The sequence below is a fragment of the Anolis sagrei genome, chromosome 4, assembly GCF_037176765.1.
Source record: "Anolis sagrei isolate rAnoSag1 chromosome 4, rAnoSag1.mat, whole genome shotgun sequence".
NCBI lineage: Eukaryota > Metazoa > Chordata > Lepidosauria > Squamata > Dactyloidae > Anolis > Anolis sagrei.
The window spans coordinates 195,523,099-195,542,069 of NC_090024.1; the positions used below are offsets into that span (position 1 = coordinate 195,523,099).

The 18,971-nt window shown below is 41.1% G+C and overlaps 1 protein-coding gene and 1 long non-coding RNA gene across 5 annotated transcripts in view; one reads left to right on the top strand and one right to left on the bottom strand.

Annotated features, from left to right (window-relative positions):
- Positions 1-1,741: 1,741 nt before the first annotated feature.
- Positions 1,742-18,214, bottom strand: LOC137097004 (uncharacterized). Its single transcript, XR_010909891.1, has 3 exons — positions 18,150-18,214; positions 4,239-4,417; positions 1,742-2,456 (listed from the first exon to the last, which is right to left on the bottom strand). It is a non-coding gene; the product is annotated as an uncharacterized lncRNA (long non-coding RNA).
- IKBKE (inhibitor of nuclear factor kappa B kinase subunit epsilon) overlaps positions 18,112-18,971 on the top strand; it is a 44,748-nt gene continuing 43,888 nt past the window's right edge. For 2 of the 4 annotated variants that reach the window (XM_060772876.2, XM_060772878.2), the window contains exon 1: positions 18,115-18,268. The gene's annotated coding sequence lies outside the window, so the exon portion shown is untranslated. Of the gene's footprint in view, positions 18,269-18,971 lie in introns of all 4 variants that reach the window. The other 2 variants (XM_067468064.1, XM_067468063.1) reach the window with 2 other exon arrangements.

The window sequence follows — 18,971 nt, forward strand, 5'->3', positions numbered from 1 at the left end:
GACTGTCTTTACATTTTGGAATATTTGCATATAGGTAATGAGATAGCTTGGAGACAGGATCCAAATCTAAACACAAAATTCATTTATGTTTCAGATACACCTTTTACACATAACATGAAGGTAATTTTGTGCACCATATTTTGATAGCTTTGTGTAGGAAATAAAGCTTGTGCACATTGAAGCATCAGAAGGCGAATATCACTAGTTCTCAATTACCCAGATTTTGGAATTCTGAATAAGAAAGCTCAATGTGTATAGGAATATGGTTGGTTTGCCTCACTATCTGTATAGAAAGTTTCTTTATCTAGGGAATTCAACAATGGCAAGCAGTAGTCAGAAGACGAGGGAAGCACTTTCTGTGAAGTGAGAGGAACTGAGAATTTCATCCAACAATGCAAATTATCCTGGTAGTCTGGGACACATCTGCACTAACAAATCCAGCGTTAAGGTTGTCTTAGATTGGTTGACTTCAGCTTGAATTCCTCAAGGTCCCAGCCAGCATGGCCAGAGATTTCAGTAGTCCAAAACATCTGGAAGGACCAAGGTTGGTAGCTGTTGTGCTGTTACCTCTGGAAGACTGATCCCCATTTTGTTCAAGTGTTACAGAGAAGTCAAGTTTCCTACCAACAGAGACAGCATGATTTGGCGAGAATTCTGGCATAGGTTATCCTAGTAGTCTCAGGAAAGTATTATTCTAGCCTGGCTCTGCTTAGATTGAAATCATGCAAAATTGTGTTGTGTTCAACCTCCATCTTTCCTTTAAACATTTCACATTTGTTCTTTCACTTATGCAGAATACAAGTTCAAGCAGAAAGCAAGTTTGCATATCCACAAATTATCCCCCAGGATAGTTCTATGTTGTTTTGTCTTTTTTTATTTACAGCCCACCCTTTCCAGAGTGGAGTGAATTGACAAACAAGTCCTATAAAGAGGCATGTTACCTCCCATCCTATTTGTATGCTGCATTTGCCATAAATTCTGGAGGAATTGACTTTTTGAGTTTCTGGCACACATTAATAGAATTCAGTATCCTTAACACAATCAGAGGCTAGATCCATGGCATTTACTCTTTCGGCCCTAGCAAGATGGCATGCACAGTTATTTATAAATGCTAAGAATCAGAAATTGGCTATGCACACTTCGATAGCTATTTGGAAAATGAGATACACAGCACTTTGGAAAATCTGATCTGCATTATTCAGAAGATTTTTACTCTTATCCATTTGCTCTAATATGCATCAGCAAGACAGTTGATTAATTTTTAAAATTATAATGTAAGTTTAATTGACCCTTCCCACCTCACCTCTGAAAAGTTTTGCACAAATTTCAGATGGACATGAGAAAAATTGGCACTTCAGCCCCCATGTTCTTGAATGTGTGGTTTGTGGATTTTAGGTAAGATGTTCTGTGGTTGCAAGAACATGCAACTGGAGAACAACCTAGTCATTGTAATGGAATACTTGCAGCCATATAGCAAGATACTTCTATGTTTGCTCTGTGTCATAAATGGAAGTAGGCCGAACTATGATATGTCTTAGAGTTTTACACAATCTTTTTATATTCAGATGCTCTAAGACAAGGATGAAACATTAAATTAGAGATTTGGAAAACTAGAACAAAATGTCACAGGGACTTACAGCTGAGTCACATCCATTCTAATTTATATTAAGCTGCCTTGGGTCCCATATTGGAATATATATTGAATAATTCAATAAAAATTAAAGTAAAATAAATGAAATACATTGGATGAATCTGCATGAAGGGAACAGTTGTTTAAGACAACGTGACTTGCAGGAATTACTCTTTACAAAATGGATGGTGTTATAATACTTAGCAGGACATCTGTTTGTAACACGCAAGAAAGAATCCATGAGCTGATTTTGCATCGAGTCAAGATGTGATTTCAGGAAACAAGCTCATTGCTGAACGTGTAGGAGAGAACCAGTACTTAGGATGCATATCAATTGTGTGATTACATAGCAGAGAGAAAGATAAATCAGATGTGAGCTTGCAACTTTTCTGTGAGTTTTATAAATGCAGCTTTTAAATATCTAAAAATATAACCGATGGGCATTTTGCTTGAGATAATTACACACTGAGCCTTGATGATGCTCCAACAACCATGAATCTACTGCTATTATTTCCACTGAAATCACTTTGATGATTCACAGAGAGATTAATGTAAACAGCAATAAATTCATATGGAATGGAACTTGCAACCATGCTAAGCGACTGCCTTCTTTGGCAGCTTTCCTTGGCCATAAACAGCTGCAGTCTGCTTCCTGCTTCAATCAGCCATAGGGGAATGAAAGGGCGAATCCCCACATGTCACAGAAACACGGTGGCCGTCCATAAGAGGGAAAGGACTGGCGTTGGTTTGAGGTGAAATCCAACTATGAGTTAATGTTCATAGTGTTACAAGGAGCCTGTGGTGAGATGCTGTCAGCATAATTCACCTAAAGGAAAAACAGATGGCTCAGAGAGAATTCAGTGTGAGGCTAGAGCAGAATTTCTATATAAAGATAGTGAGAAAATACAACTGAAGCTAAGCTGGAAGGGAAACTACTCAGGAATTTAACAAATTAAGCAATAAGCAATACACCCGGAATTCCACAAACTATTTTCTTTAATCTTCTGAATCAACTCTTGGACACAATTTCATCAAAATATTTCCATCAAAACCCATTTTAGGGGTCTCTGGAGGCTTCAAAATATGCTGGATATCACCTAGGGAGCATGGGGGGGGGGGATGCTTGCACACACACACTCTCTCTCTCTCTATCTATCTATATATATATGTAATGTTCGTTTGTGGGATTAACATAACTCACAAACCACTGGACAAATTGATGCCAAATTTGGACACAATACACCTATTAGGCCAACGAGTGACAATCACTCATAAAAACACTGGAAAACACAGCAAAAGAGACTTAAAAGCTAAAAAATAAAAAAAATACAACGCATGCACAAAACCACATATATACACACATACACATACATACACACACAAAACACATATACACAGACTGGGCCACAGAAATGTGTGGCAGGGGACAGCTAGTGTGTGTGTGTGTGTGTGTGTGTGTGTATATATATATATATATATATATATATATCTCAACCTGTGGGTCGGGACCCCTGGGGGTCACAAGGGGTGTCAGGGTCACCGAAGACCATCAGAAGACAGTATTTTCTGTTGGTCATGGTCGTTCTGTGTGGGAAGTTTGGCCCAAAGCTATCAGTGGTGGGATTCTGAGTGCTCTTTGATAGTAGGTGAACTATAATTCCTAGCAACTACAAATCCCAAAAGTCAAGAGCTATTTTCCTCAAACTCCACCAGTGTTCACATTTGGGAATATTGAGTATCCGTGCCAAGTTTGGTCCAGATCCATAATTGTCTGAGTCCACAGTGCTCTCTCAATATTGGTGACTACAACTCCAAAACACAAGGTCAGTACCCACAAAACCCTTTCCAGTATTTTCTGTTGGTCATGGGAGTTCTGTGTGCCAAATTTGGTTTAATTCCATCGTTGGTGGAGATCAGAATGCTCTTTAATTTTAGGTAAGCTATAAATCCCAGCAATTACAACTCCCAAATAGCAAAAACAATACCCCCCAATCCCACCAGTATTCAAATTTGGGCATATCAGGTATTTGTGCCAAATTTGGTCCATCGAATGAAAATACATCCTGTATATTAGATATTTATATTACAAGTCAAAACAATAGCAAAATCACAGTTATGAAGTTGCAACAAAAATCATTTTATGGTTGGGGGAGTCACCACAACATGAGGACCTGTGTTAAGGGGTTGTGGCATTAGGAAGGTTGAGAACCACTGATATATGCAGACATGCACACAAACACACACATATATACACTTATATACTATGTGTGTGTGTGTGTGTGTGCAATGCATGCACATTGCAGAAGCTGCTAGTGTGGATGCGGCCTTCCAAGGTCTCTTGAAGCAGTAATGTGCCCCCTAATCTTCCCGTTACCTACTCCTGGTCTAATTGCATAGGTGTCCTAAGATGTCAATTTCAACAGAAAGACCCATTAAATCTGCTTCACCTCCTGTATGTTCTAACATTATAGGTGACAAACCTCAGTAGTAGGTCCAGAACATTTTGCTTTGCATGCCATGTATAAATTCATGGGGATGCAATAAGTTAACAAGCAACATGAAGGTATGCATACACATGGACACCATATATAAAGTTTCAAGCCCTTACCATATCAGCTCTTAGCAAGAAGGAAGAATTTCTGACAATTCAGTTTTGGATGTTCTGCTGCTCCAACACATCTTAAGTTATAGCCATGTTTGATCTTTCAACCACTGCTACGGCTGCTTTCGAGGGGCACGCCGGGAATGTTTCCTTTCAGCTGACTCAGCATCATTTACTGTTTACATCTGCAAACAAAAAATCTTGGGTTCTGTTTTTCAACCAACTCAATTTTCTGAAGAGGTTCAGTCCCTAACCCATCAGATGAGCAAGGGTGCTTGTACTTTCAAAGTGGCCTCCTCTAGAATGAAATCCTATCTTGGGTTTCCTTCCTTAGCCTAACATTTGAAATGCTTCGAAGCATACTCTTTTCTTTTCACTTCAAAAGAGGGCAGTCCTGAACTGGAAGCGATTTCTGGCCCCGCTGCAGTATTAGAGATATTTTTGTCTTGTTTATGTTTTAATGAACATCAGAATTTTGCTCTATATTTTCCTCTGTGAGCCCTCACTGCTGACGTGTTGAGGAGCTGTCAAATATTTTAAGGCTGGAGAATGTTTCAAAACACAAGAGACTGCAAAATATGCTTAAAACACATTTTTCTTTCATACAAAATAAAGGAAGTCAAGAAAATGCAAGAGGCGCTTGGGAGCAAAGGCAGCTCTAAGAGGAAGATGGAATATTTTACTCCCTGGATTTTAAAGTAAATCATACGACATCTGTCATTTTAAAAAGCTGGAAATGAAATTATATGCTTTTTGGTTTATAACAGATCTAAACTGTAATTAGGAAGGAAGAACAATTGTGGACATTGCTATAAGTTTATGGCAATGGTTGCATATTTGCAGATCTTTCCATGCCAACCTTGTGATATTATCTTTTTAAATTGTTATTCTTTAAATTGCTGTTTAAATTGCTGTTTTTATAATGTTAAATTATAGTTGCTATTAAAAGCAATGTAGCTCCAAACTGAAACAACAATATTATAAGTAAAATATTTTCATAAATTAGGGGAGGCAAAGGCAGTTGGCCTAGGAACTAGTTCTGGTCCTTTGATCATCTCCGTGGACTGTAAAAATACCCCCAAAATGGGAGCAAAAATTATAGATCTTTGAGATCAGTTTCTGGCATTGAAAAATAAGTATTTTAAGGTGTTAAGCAATGCTGGTAGTCCCTACACCCTATTTAAAAAGTGAACTCCTGGTCCCTGAGGCCCCTTTCACACCTGAATAAAATCCCTCATTATCTGCTTTGAACTGGAACTTTCCATGCCTCAGATAACCCAGTTCCACATTATGAGTGTGGACTCAGATAACCCAGTTCAAAGCAAATATTGCGGGATTTTCTGCCTTGATATTCTGAGATATAGGTTTATGTAGAAAGGCCCTGAGCCTTCCACAAGAGGCAGTTCTACTTTGGATTTGAGGAAAGGTAGGGAAGGAGAAGCCCAGGGTGCCTGGAGACAGAAGAGGAGAGGGAGGGCCCTTTCACACAGCTCTATATCCCAGAATATCGAGGCAGAAAATCCCACAATATCGGCAACTGGGTTATCTGAGTCCACACTCATATAATGTGGAATTTTCTGCCTTGATATTCTGGGATAAAGGGCTGTGTGGAAGGGCCCAAAGACAGTATTGGTGCTGCATATCATCCCAGACTTTTCCATCTCGGCTAAGAACACTTACCTTTCAAATGTCCTGATATCATCCTGTGTCATTCAACTATTGCTTTTAAAATGTCGCAGTTTCTGCTGCTTCCTCTCACTTCTCTCCTTTGGTCTCAGTTTATTTCAGTTGCTCCAACATATTTCAAAGTAAAACAGTATATTTCACTCAGTACATTCAACAGGGGAAAATGGAAAGGACAGAGTGAATTCCCAGTAGGATCACGCAAAAACCAACTGTTTTGCAGTGATGAAGTGGGAATGCAATCTGTGTATGTAAAAGTCACACCTAATATTTTCATGTTGCAGTCTTGGCAAGAAAGGTTATTATGATGACAATGACAACAACTATTGAGACTCAGTTTCTGAGACAGAAGTAGGGGGCAAATTATTATTATAATAACAACAGTCACTGCCAACATTACAAAATAAAGTTTGGTATCTCAAAAGAGACCAGCCAAATGTCCATTTAAAAATATCAGGGTATCTAAGTCTTCTATACATTTTAGGAAGATTTAGGGCAGGGCGCCCATCATGTGTCTTGCTCCAAGGCCAGTTCTTGATCTATCATTGAAACTGGTAATTTATAGCCTCCACCAATTTCTCCCTCTCATGCTATAGCACAAATCCCATTATAGGGAATACTGCCATTTAGAAAAACCCTCACTGCCATTTCTACAGGATTTGAATATTCTAAGAGAAAGGCTGACATGTGTAACACCAAAAAAAGAAAAAGAAAACAAAGAGGCCAAATGTAGTCCAAATCTCTCCTCCCCTTCCCAACCCCAGGGCTAATCCCATCTTTCTTCCCTCTCGCCTTTTCCCAGGGAGGCCAAAATTCTTCTTCCCATTGGCCTTAACCTTTGACTAGCCAGAGAATGCTGGCTGCTATGAACAGGGAAGCTTCTAATGCTTTCCATGTTTCTTGGGCTATCATCCGTTTTAGATTAAACACACCTGTCCAGTTCCTAACAGGATGTGGCTAAGCATGACCATCTCCCGCAGCGCTGTGATTGCAAAAGGCTTCATCTTAAGTCCATCGTCAAGGGAGCCTGGGGTGGACTGCAGAAAGGCCTGGGACAAGGAGAAGGAGCATGCCCACCTCCAAAGGGAGGGCACTGGGCAAAGCGGGAGCTTCCTAGTTCAGATTGTGCTTTCTTCTTTTAAGATTGTTTTCTTGTTTTCTTTTCTTCACCCACCCTTTTATTTAATGGGGGGAAACCACATCATATTTTTGTAATTAGAGCTTGGAAAGTCCCCTGTGTTTATGTTCCAGGGAGTTAATTATTTACAGTGAGGTTTGGTTAGGGAAAGACAGGTTTTGATGTTAAAATCCAACTGCTTGGGGCAGGGCTGAAATTCAGTTGGTTGCAACAAGTTCTCTTCTGCACTTCTAGGTTCACAGGATCTTGCAGGGCCTGGATTCCTTTTGAAAATGCTAGGATTAAGGCTGATGACCTCACTGCAGGAGAACATGCGAGTCAAGAATAGGGCTCCACAGTCACCTATGTACCCACCGGCAGGACACCGCACTTGGGGGACCATCATCTTCAGACAACGAGGGATCGCCTAAGTAAAGTCAGAGTTCAAAAAGCCAGAAATTCCCCAGCCCAAAAAAGTTCAATTTCGGTATGGACGTCAGTTATATATTTCACACTAGTGGTCCTTTGAGTTCAGTGTGTTTCAAGTTGTGGATGGTTGGATTTCTGGATGCAGAATTAATGGGCTGATGGTACAAAATTATGCCACTATATTTCCCCTTTAACTGCCATGGCAAAATTTCATGTAATCTTGGAATTTGTAGTCTGGGTAAAAGTTTCAAATGTGTCACCTGAACTGAAAATCCCAGCATTCCATGAAAATTTGCCATGGCAATTAAAATGCAATAATCTGCAGAAGTGCAACCGTATAGGGGCTCAAAGTAAATAGCTAGACCAGGCTGTTGGGTTGGCAAGAGTAGAATTTCTCTAAACAATTTGTGTTTGGCTTGAGAGAGACTGAACGTCAGTTTGAAATGTGGATATATAAAAACACCCTTGTGATGAAGCCACATGGAAATGTTTTAGAACAAGATTACTCCTGACATCTGTACCCTCTAATAAATTCAAATGCACCTTTTAAGCTAGCAAGGTACTGATCTCTCACCTTTGATTATATCAAAAAAAAACCCTCTTTCCCTATACTCTAGAAAAGATTGTAAACGAATGCATAACAAAATCACACAAGGCTTTAAAACAAGCTGGACAGCCCATGACCAATTGAGGAACTAATGTTTCTGTTTTCTAGTATGTATGCCTAACACTTCATTTGCAAAACCAATCCCTCTTTCCAACTTGAGAATTCACTGAAAGCACAATGTCTGATGTTTGGGTATTACTTTGGCCACCCTTCTTCACCCTTAGCTAACTAGCCCATGCTCTAACTTGCAGCAAAATTGTGTTGTCAGTGCTGTCCAAAGGCCATGTTGGGACTTGAGTAGAGCTTAAATGACTTCTCCCCTGCTTGGCTAGGGCCATATTTGGTTATTAGGTCCTGCCTCCATTTAAGCACGCACACAAACACACAGCTGTTCAACAATCTGAAACAGGTTGCTTCACGCTATAAGGCCGAGCCAGTCTTGTCAGCTACACATACAGACAGCAAAGGTGTGTGAATGTAGAAAACCCTTCAGGCAGCCAGACTCTGAATACAAAACAATAAAATAAAATAAACCCCATGCATCTCAGGAAGTGGTTGAAAATCCCACAAAGGTTCATTATTAAATAAAATGTTACTCTTAAAGGTTGCCACAAGGCTCTTACTTGTTGTGAGATGTGTTGTTTTTGAATACAGAGAATAAGATAACTAAACTATGAGTGTTATCAGCAAAGTAAGGTTACAAGATTTCTTTAAAAAATACAAAGAATTAATATATTTTAATAAAACTTACATGAATTGGAGCATAGGTATTACATTATTTTCCCACACAATCACCCTTCAGGTCAATACACTTGGTCATCCGTGGGTTGAGTTTTTGATGCCTGTATGACAGAAGTTTCCCTCTGCCTTTTTCAGCCAGTTCATGATTTCGATTTTCATCTCATCATCATTGGAAAAGTGTTTTCCACCAAGGTGTTCCTTAAATTTAGTGAACAGATGATAGTCACTGCTTGCGAGATCTGGGCTGTGAGAGTGGTGGTTTAAAACATCCCAACCAAACAAAGTCAACAACTCTTGCATTGCATGAGCCGTGTGCGGATGCACATTGTGATGATGAAGACTCCTGCCATCAGCATCCCGCAACATTTGTTTTAGATGGCTCTGAGAAGTTTCTTCATAGTCTCACAATATATTCCATACCCATTTTGTCACATGCTGTCTTGACATTACATCCTCTCTATAAACGGACATGCAGCAGCGGCATTCATGCCCTTAGCATTTGGGTATTACAGTGCGAACTTCGCATTGGAGGGGAACGGAATGAGGACGCTCATCTCTAACCTTCACCACAACGCCAGCTACTGATAACTGGCACTGCCCGTTCATTTCTGCTGGTTTCCCACTACACGGCAATGATAACAACTTTCCCCGAGAAATTCCCTGTGACAGCTACGTGCCTTGTAACCTTACTTTCGAGATAACCCTCGTATATCCTCCAGTCTGTACCATATTGGAAACATTTGGAGGTGAATAAATATATATTTAACTAGCCATCCCCTGCCACACGTTGCTGTGGCCCACTCTGGTGATCTGGAAAATAAAGTAATGGTTTCTAATATATGTAATTCCTTTATGCTTGTGGGTAAACAGTATTCCTTGTTGTTTCTATGTCAGTGATGATGTGGAGATTGTCTGGTTTGCCTCCTCTGGAACATGTGACATATAATTGTCCTTCTTTAGGGGTCCCTTTCAAATCTATGATACTATATCTCTCTGTGTGTGAATCATATCTATCTATCTATCTATATCCATCTATGGCTGGATGGCTCTTTGTCAGGAGGACTTTGATTATGTTTTCTTGCCCTGATGAAGGGAGTTGGATTGGATGGCCTTAAGTATTTTCTGTTGATCATGGGGGTTCTGTGTGGGAAGTTTGCCCTGATTCTGTCGTTCGTGGGGTTCAGAATGCTCTTTGATTGTAGGTGAACTGTGAATCCCAGTGACTACAACTCCCAAATGTCAAGGTCTATTTTCCCCAAACTCCATCTGTTTTCATATTTGGGCATATTGAGTGCTTGTGCCAAGTTTGGTCCAGATCCATCATTGTTTGAGTCCATAGTGCTCTCTGGATGTAGATGAACTACAACTCCCAAACTCAAGGGCAATGCCCACCAAGTCCTTCTAGTGTTGTCTGTTGGTCATGGGAGTTCTGGTGCCAAGTTTGGTTCAATTCCCTCATTGATGGAGTTCAGAATGCTCTTTGATTGTAGGTGAACTATAAATCCCAGCAACTACAACTCCCAAATGACAAAATCATATTTTTTGAGTGATGCCCACTCCTTGTGTTGTGAGACATTTTGTTGCCAAATTTGGTGTGATTTCATTCATTGGTTCTTTTGTTTTAAAAGAAATTATGTACAGAGCATTTATATATATATAGATTTGTGGTGGAAAAGGAAGTATGAACTGCAATTTTTTTTTTATTGAACGCCATCACTCGAATGAAGCCTCAACATTTAGAGGCAGTTCACCTGACCATGTGCCAATTGTTGCTATAACCTACTTCCAAGTTTTCAAATATGTCAGGCTATCAGGTCTCCTGGTCTGATTTAACAATCTGTTTCTTATGTTTTTGTTTGTACACTTTTGGTGTGGTTCTCCGTTCTCCACTAATCTTTTGCTTAATTGACAACACTGAAACTGGAGCCATCTGGAGCTGCAGCGTTTCCACAAAATTTGCATCTGTGGCATCCAAACCAATCTGAGGGTTTTTTTTGTCATTTTTAATCAATCAACAGGATGCTACTTCCATTCATATGAATCTTCAGTTAGATTTTCAGAGGGCTCAGGTGGTCGCCAGCAGCTGGGTTTTGGCCAGTAATGGAGGAAATGGGAAAGTAACCGCTATGTTCCAAGAAAGAAATAATTGTTTTTAAGTGGTTCATTAGCTGTGCCCATTTTTTGATAGCATTAGCTTACACAGTGTAAGAGTTTTCAAATTCTTTTAATCAGATTATTTACTTTACTTTATTATTTTTTAATTGGAACACCAGCCAGTCTTGGGCTCTCAATGCTACACACATTAAAATGTGTAGCAATATAACCAAAAGAAATCTAGATATTATATGTATTTATTTCTTACAGGTATATATTGCCTTGCCTTCAACATGCTCATGGCAGTATTCAGGTATTGTAAGAAATGTGAGGCTGAGAAATATTGACAGGCCCCAAAGACATCCAGAGGTCATCAAGGTTTAATGGGAATTTGAATCCACGTTCCTCACCCGACTCCAATCCCAGTCAATTCTAATAGCATAACCAATGTTCTGCTAATATAAGGTTACTAAAAACAGTTATTTAGACAATATAATATGAAGAGAGAGTTTTGCATGTTTTTGAACTGCTAGGTTGGCAGAAGCTGGGGCTAACATCAGGAGCTCACCCCGCTCCCTGGATTCGAACCGCCACCCTTTCAGTCAGCAGGTTAAGCGGCTCAGTGATTTAATCCGCTGCACCACAAGAGAGCCCAGGATTATAGGATATTAATGCATAAAATGAATAAATGAATGATCTAAAGCAGTCTGTACACTCCTAAATAATGAATGATCCAATTATAGCCACACAAGCTGCATGCAGACCATAGGGCTTTCTGAGATCTCAGGGCTCTCGGAATTAAAATGTTTTACCCCCAAATATTTCAAATTTCAAATGCATGTTACTTCTTGTGAAAGCTTTTCCGCAGGCTTACTAATCCTTTCTGCTGACCATACAAGGAGAACAGATTTGTGAGTCCTCTCATTTGTGTGTGGTTCTGTGTATGTGTGTGGACACATGCATGGAGATCCTTACTTCTCAAGAATTTTTGGTGCTGTTGCATAAGACAAAAACAGTTGATACAAAACATATACTGTGAATATACTGTGAATCCCAAACTTATGTTTATTGACGGATTTGTGAAAGCTGTACATACATCTCCAAGCATATACTAGACACTGGCTGGATAGCCATAGGCATTTAAAATGTCATTGGCCAATTGATTTTGCCCGGGGTCACCATAAATCCAGAGACAGCTTGAAGCCCCAAAGAAACAATACCCTAAAACAGTATTTCTCAGCCTTCCTAATGCCACGACCCCTTAACACAGTTCCTCATGTTGTGGTGACCCCCAATCATAAGATTATTTTTGTTGCTACTCCACAACTGTAATTTTGCTACTGTTATGAATCATAATGTAAATGTAATGATATGCAGGATGTATTTTCATTCACTGGGCCAAATTTGGCACAAATACCCGACATGCCCAAATCTGAATACTGGAGGAGTTGGGGGGGGGGGGGGGGTTGATTTTGTCATTTGGGAGTTGTAGTTTCTGGGATTTATAGTGAACCTACAATCAAAGAGCATTCTGAACTCCACCAATGATGAAACTGAACCAAACATGGCACACAGAACTCCCATGTCCAACAGAAAATACTGGAAGGATTTGGTGGGAACTGACACTGAGTTTTGAAGTTGTAGTTCACCTACATCCAGAGAGCACTGTGGACTCAAACAATGATGGATCTGGACCAAACTTGGCATGAATATTCAATATGCCCAAATGTGAACACTGGTAGAGTTTGGGGAATATAGTCCTTGACCTTTGGGAGTTGTAGTTGCTGGAATTTATAGTTCACCTACAATCAAAGAGCCCCTTGAACCCCACCAATAATAGAATTGGGCCAAACTTCCCACACAGAACCCCCATGACTAACAGAAAATACTATGTTTTCTTATGATCTTTGGCAGCCCCTATGACATCCTCCTTGCAACCCCCCCCCCCCCCCCCCGAGGTCCCGACCCCCCAGGCTCTGGTTAGTACTTGAATGGAAGACCGCCAAGGAATAGCATGTGTTGCGGCCTATATTTCACATGAAGGAACTGGCAAAATCACATCTGAGTATTCCTACTATAAGAAAACTCTATGAAATTCACGAGGTCACTATAAGTCAGCAGGCATCTTGAAGATACAGAGACAGACAACCCTACACTATATGTATTTTTATTTGATAGATTAGAATTGTTGTAAAATACTGTTAGTCTTTTTCTTCTTTTTAAAAGAAAAAGCTGAGTAAACAGTGCTCTTTCACAGGTGCAAAAACTTGAGAGCACATGTCTGCCCTTCATACTTTCCATCTAACACTGAGGCAGCTGCAGCCAACATGGTTACTGCATAAAATATGAAGCTGCTCCCAATTTTAATTAAAGCACATTCACATATTTTAAACACTCCTTGAATGCATGAGTTAAAATTGAAAGGAAGGCTTCACTGTCGTTCACATTTTTTTTCTCAAGTAGCTCTTGCCTGTTTCTGAAGACCACACAATATGTCATATCACTTGTCATACATAGTACGCTTGCAGAGCCAGTGTAGGAGGAACAAGGAAGTAGCGAGCCCAATGTACTGCTGAGCAGCCTCAAAGGTTTGAATATGCACGCTGAATATGCCCTAGTTCAAGGAAAGGAAAGGGAGAAGGAATGAGATAGATATCTGCAGTCCCTTAGGAAGCCTGACCAATCATCATCATCATCATCATCATCATCATCATCATTGCCATCTGGGGATAGTAGGGCATGGCTATCAAAGGATTTGGGGTTCTGTTTTTCTCTCTATCTAATCAATCTCTTAATTAATTTCTCTGATCTTGGCAATGTCTACTTAACATACATTTTCAATTAAAATTAAACCCTGAATTGTGAGCATTGTACCTATCCTGCTCTATTACTAAATATAAAAATCATCTGGCATCAGCAGGAAGGTTCTGCATAAGACATATACATCTTACTCTTCATGGGATCCAAGCACTGGTCCAAATGCTCTTTTGTGCTTGGAACCAGCTACAGATTGGCTTTCAACATACGTAAACAATAGTCGGAGAACAATGGGCATCTCTCTTAAGGGCATGTATTTACTACTAACCTGCTTTGACACTGACCATTGAGTTTAAAGTAGTAATTTTGTCTCGGACTAGATAGCCCTGGCTCTCATCCTTTCATTTTCTATAGTCTTGGAAAAATGTTGCTGAAATGTATAAGCCTCCACCTATTCTGAAGGTTTAAATAGGGCATTGGCCATGCCTCTGCTATGACTACTTGTGGTTCTTCTTAATGTGATACCAAACAACAAAGGAAGTATCTTTTGTTGGATCATATTTGTTTAATGTGGAAGGAGCTGGTCCACATTTGTTGATTCTGTGTCTAGTATATATACACACAATGAATGAACCACCACACCCATAGACTCCCCCGCTCCTCACTTTCTCAGGCTTTTGTGGGTTAGATTCCTTTTTATTCCAATGTTTGATGTTTGGTGCCAAACTGCCACCTTGTGGTGTGTTTAGTATGCATTTCTATTTGGCTTTCAACATAGGACTTTCAGTAATGTTTGTTCGGGGTGTGTATGTGCCTTCAAATCACCCGTAGACTTTTAGCAATTCTATGAATTTCATAAGCTTTTCTTAGGCAATGAATACCGGAGGTGGTTTTTCCAGTTTCTTCCACTGAAATAGAGCTCCCAGCACTTGGTATTCACTGGCAGTTTTCCATCTAAGTAATAACCAGTAGTCATGGGCCAAAAATTTGTCCTATTCTTTTGATTTGTGTTTCTGTTGCGTTCCATCCATTTGGATGGCATGAAATAGGAAGGCCCCTCCTGAAACGAAAATGCAATTGATACGAAAGGCAGGTGGGAGCGGGTACCGGCTCCAAGCCTGCTTTTCAGATTGATTGCCCGGGGCCTGGCAGGGCCTGCAGACGAGTGCCGAGTAAGGGGTGCTCCTTACTAGGCACTTGGCTGCAGGCCCTGCCAGGCCAGGCGCATAGTCCTAAAGCCTGCACTCATAGGCCCAAAGCACCTGGGCCTGTGGGTGCAGGCTTTGGGCCTACATACCCAGGCGTGGCAGGGCCTGCAGCTGAGTGCCGTGTAAGGAGCAATCCATAAGCCAAAGCATGCACCTGTAGGCCTGAGCACTTTGGGCCTATGGATGAACCTCTCCCCCCAATAATGGGCCAAAAGAAAACTTATCTCCCCCCCCCCACTCCCAAAATATCTGACCTCCCAATTTCAGGAGGCTCAGATGAAAACAGATCGGGGTCCCCACCTAAAGCAAGGACACAAAACGGATCAAGGTAAGTCCCAAATGCACACGACTAGTAACTGGAGCCCACTCAGCTTAAACTCCAATATCACATGGGATCTGGAAGGAAGGAAGTGGCAAAAACATATCTGGATATTCTTCATCTAAGAAACATTATGAAATTCATGGGGTCACCATAAGTGAATAGGAGACTTGGAGACACATCCACAGTATTTGCTCTGAGAGTCCTGTTATCACAGTATTAAGCAGCTATGTTAAAAAAGATTTTTTTTTCTACAAAAGTAACTACATTCCCTGAATCTTTCTGTATAGACTGGATTTTTTTTCCTAATGCAGTATGACATATTTTCCATTTTTCTCCATCTATATAAATAAAAATGTGGGATTAACATAACTCAAAAACCACTGGACGAATTGACACAAAATTTGGACACAACACACCTATAGGCCAACGAGTGACCATCACTCATAAAACACTAAAAAACATAGCGGAAGGGACTTTAAAAGCCAAAAAAGCAAAAAGATGCTACAGCGCATGCGCAAAACAACTCCCCCCCTCCCCCCGGCAAACAAAACACACAGTAGCATATCCACACTCTCTTCTGAACTACAGCTCCCAGCATCCCCTAGACCAGGCCCTTTAAGAGAGGAGGGTGATCCAAATGCACTGCTTCCAAGCTGCAAGCTTTCTTCTCCTTGGATTTCTTTAAGAAAGAGCATCCCAATCCCTGCATTTTTCCAAATTCCTATTCCTGGACTGCAACTCCCAGCAATCGTCCAGATAGATAAGATTGATAGATTAGCTAGAGATAGACAGGTAGGCAGATAGATTGATCAGGAGGACTGCTGGGAATTGCAGTCCAAGAATAGGTAGAAAAGGAAGAAAGGCAGGAAAGAGGAAGGGAAAGAAAGGGGAGGAGGAAGGGAAGGGAAGGGAAGGGAGGAAGGAAGGAAGGAAGGAAGGAAGGAAGGAAGGAAGGAAGGAAAAAAGGAAAAAAGGAAAGGAAAGGAAAGGAGGAGAGAAAGAGGGAGGGAAGTTTGGCCACAGCAACACATGGCGGGTACAGCTAGTTTAAAATAGAAAAGCAGGATATAATCTTCTATATGAAAACAAAATGTGAAATAACTTCTTGTTGCTAATTAAAATAGTTAAAGCCATTGTTGTATTTTCATGATAATTAAAAGATCTGAGACAGGGCACATTAAATCCTGCAGCCGATGTAAGGGAGCGTACAGGGGAATGAAGTGCAGGAGCATTATTGATCGGAAAACAGAAAAAGTCTGAAGGCTTTGACCCTGACCCCCTCTGTAGCTTTCAAAGATCTAGAGACATCTGAACAGACCCAGATCCAATCATTATTTTGCTATTTGCCTTCATAAATGAAATCAATGCTTATCATTTTTTAAACAGAAGTTATAATCAGCCACATCTCTTCTTCGCCTCATTAATCTATAATCCTGAGGACAAAGACCTTGAACATTCCCAGGCAAAGGAGATGCGTGTTAGAAAGCAACCAAACAGGAATATTCCTGAAATATTCCAGACACTTTCAATATCCACACATACTTGGCACCTAGCATTCTGGAAATGTCTGAGATGAAAGATACAGAGTATTATTCATGCAGCTGCAAGTTTGCTAATATACTCATATTGCATTGATTATTGCCAGGTGCACTGGATCCTGAATCATTTCCAAGCCCAATTCAAATGGTTGGTTTTGGCTTTTAAAGCCATTCTCAGCGTAGGATCAAGATATCTAAAGCAGGCTCCCCCAAATTAGTGTTCTCCAGCTGTGTTAATGGCAACAGCCATCATCACAGTCACCCTGACCATTCTAGTACCTGAGGACATTGGGCTATTAGACTGTTCATCTAAAGCAGTATTTCTCAAACTGTGCTCCTCCAGATGTTTTGGCCTTCACCTCCCACAATTCCTAACAGCTGGTAAGCTGCCTGGGATTTCTGGGAGTCAAATTCGCAAACACCTGGAAGAGACCCCTCTTAACACTACTGTATGAGTAAAAGAGGCTAATTTTTTGCAATTTGGGTTGTTCCTTGGGTGGAGTTTCCTTCTCTGGAGGCTTTTCCACAGAGGCTATCTATGGGGAGTGCTTTGATTGTGCCTTCTTGCATGGCAGAGGGTTGGACTGGATGGCCCTTGGAGGTCTCTTCCAGTTCTAGGATTCTATATCAAGAGTAGGCAATATGGGGCTCTAATGGATACACCTTTTCTCTTCCTTCCACCATCACATCCTGACAAAGGCTACTCCTTTTGGGATCCAAATATTTCCCATCTTTTCTTCACTTTCTGCCTCCGAAAGAGAAGAGGAAGGGGAGGAAAGGGCAGGGAGGGGGCTTGGGGAGAACCCCCTCCCTCCCAGCTTGCCTACCCCGCTCTGGCCTGCCATGTGGCCCCCAACTTGGAAAATTTGCCCATGCCTGCCATAGTTCCATGCTATGAAATCCTAGGATGTTTTATCATCCTGTGGGAGGCTTATCTCATGTCCCCACAAGGGAAGCTTCAGTTGACAGATGGGAGCTCACCCTGTTTCATGGATTTGAACCACCAACATTCAGGTCAGCAGCCGGCACAAAGGTCTAACCCAGTGGTTCTCAACCTGTGGGTCCCCAGATGTTTTGGCCTTCAACTCCCAGAAATCCCAGCCAGTTTACCAGCCGTTAGGATTTCTGGGAGTTGAAGGCCAAAACAGATGCAAGATAAATACAGTTTGTCATCACTTGAATTGCCTTGGCTCAATGCAATGGAATCCTGGAAGTTGTAGCATGCCTGGGCAGAGAAGGCTGGAGACTTTGTAAAACTACCATTCCCAGGATTACAGAGCATTGAGCCATGTTAGTCAAAGTGGTATCGAACTGCATTAATTCAACAGTGTACACTCAGCTTGAGAGAAAGCGAAAGGAAACCTTGGTCTGCGTTCCCTGCGTTTCGGCTGGCAGGGTGGAAAGAGAATAGAGACATGTACCTTTAAGAGAGAAAGAAAGCAGGAAGTTGCTTCGGTGTTGTTGCTGCAGGAAAAGTCTCGGCACAGAGCCTGCCCCTTTAGCACCGAGTGACCCAGGCAGTGGGGCACCTTTCCTTCAGGTGAGTGGGCTCCCTCGCCCCAAAAGACTACCCAGAACAAGTGGTGGGTAGCTCAGCTTGGTTCCTTTGCGCCACGATGCCCCTGACTTCTTTGGATCCATCTACACATCCCTTTTACTGCCATTGGAATCCTGGGAGCTGTATCTCTGCCAAGTCTTTCGCCTTCTGTGCCAAAGAGTGCTGGGACTTCACCAAGTTACAAACCCCAAGACTCCATAGCATTTTGCCATGACATTTAGAAAGGTTACTTCCTGCAATGTGGTACTTATTGATCTACTTACATTTGCATGTTTCGAACTGCTGAGGTTGGCAGAAGCTGGGGCTAATGATGGGAGCTCATCCTGCTCCGTGGACTCGAACTGCTGACCTTTCGGTCTGCAAGTCCCGCATCTCAGCAGTTTAAACTTCAGTGCCACCGTGGCCCCAACTGAATCTTAGTCCTAGCTAAAGTTCGCACGTTTAATGGAACTTGTTAGTCGGAACTATTATTTTGTGTGTTTTTATGTAGATTTAGCTAGATTGAACTCTTACAACGTGTGGATAAAACAGGAAGATTTCAGTTGGCAGCAAAAAGAAATTAAGAATGTTTCCTTCCTTTAAGGGAAGAGTGTCAGTGGGAAGTGGCTGTTTTCAACTAATGCTTTTTCTGACTATTCACTTGTGTCTACTATAGCTAAAAACCAAGGACATTTGTGTTAACAAG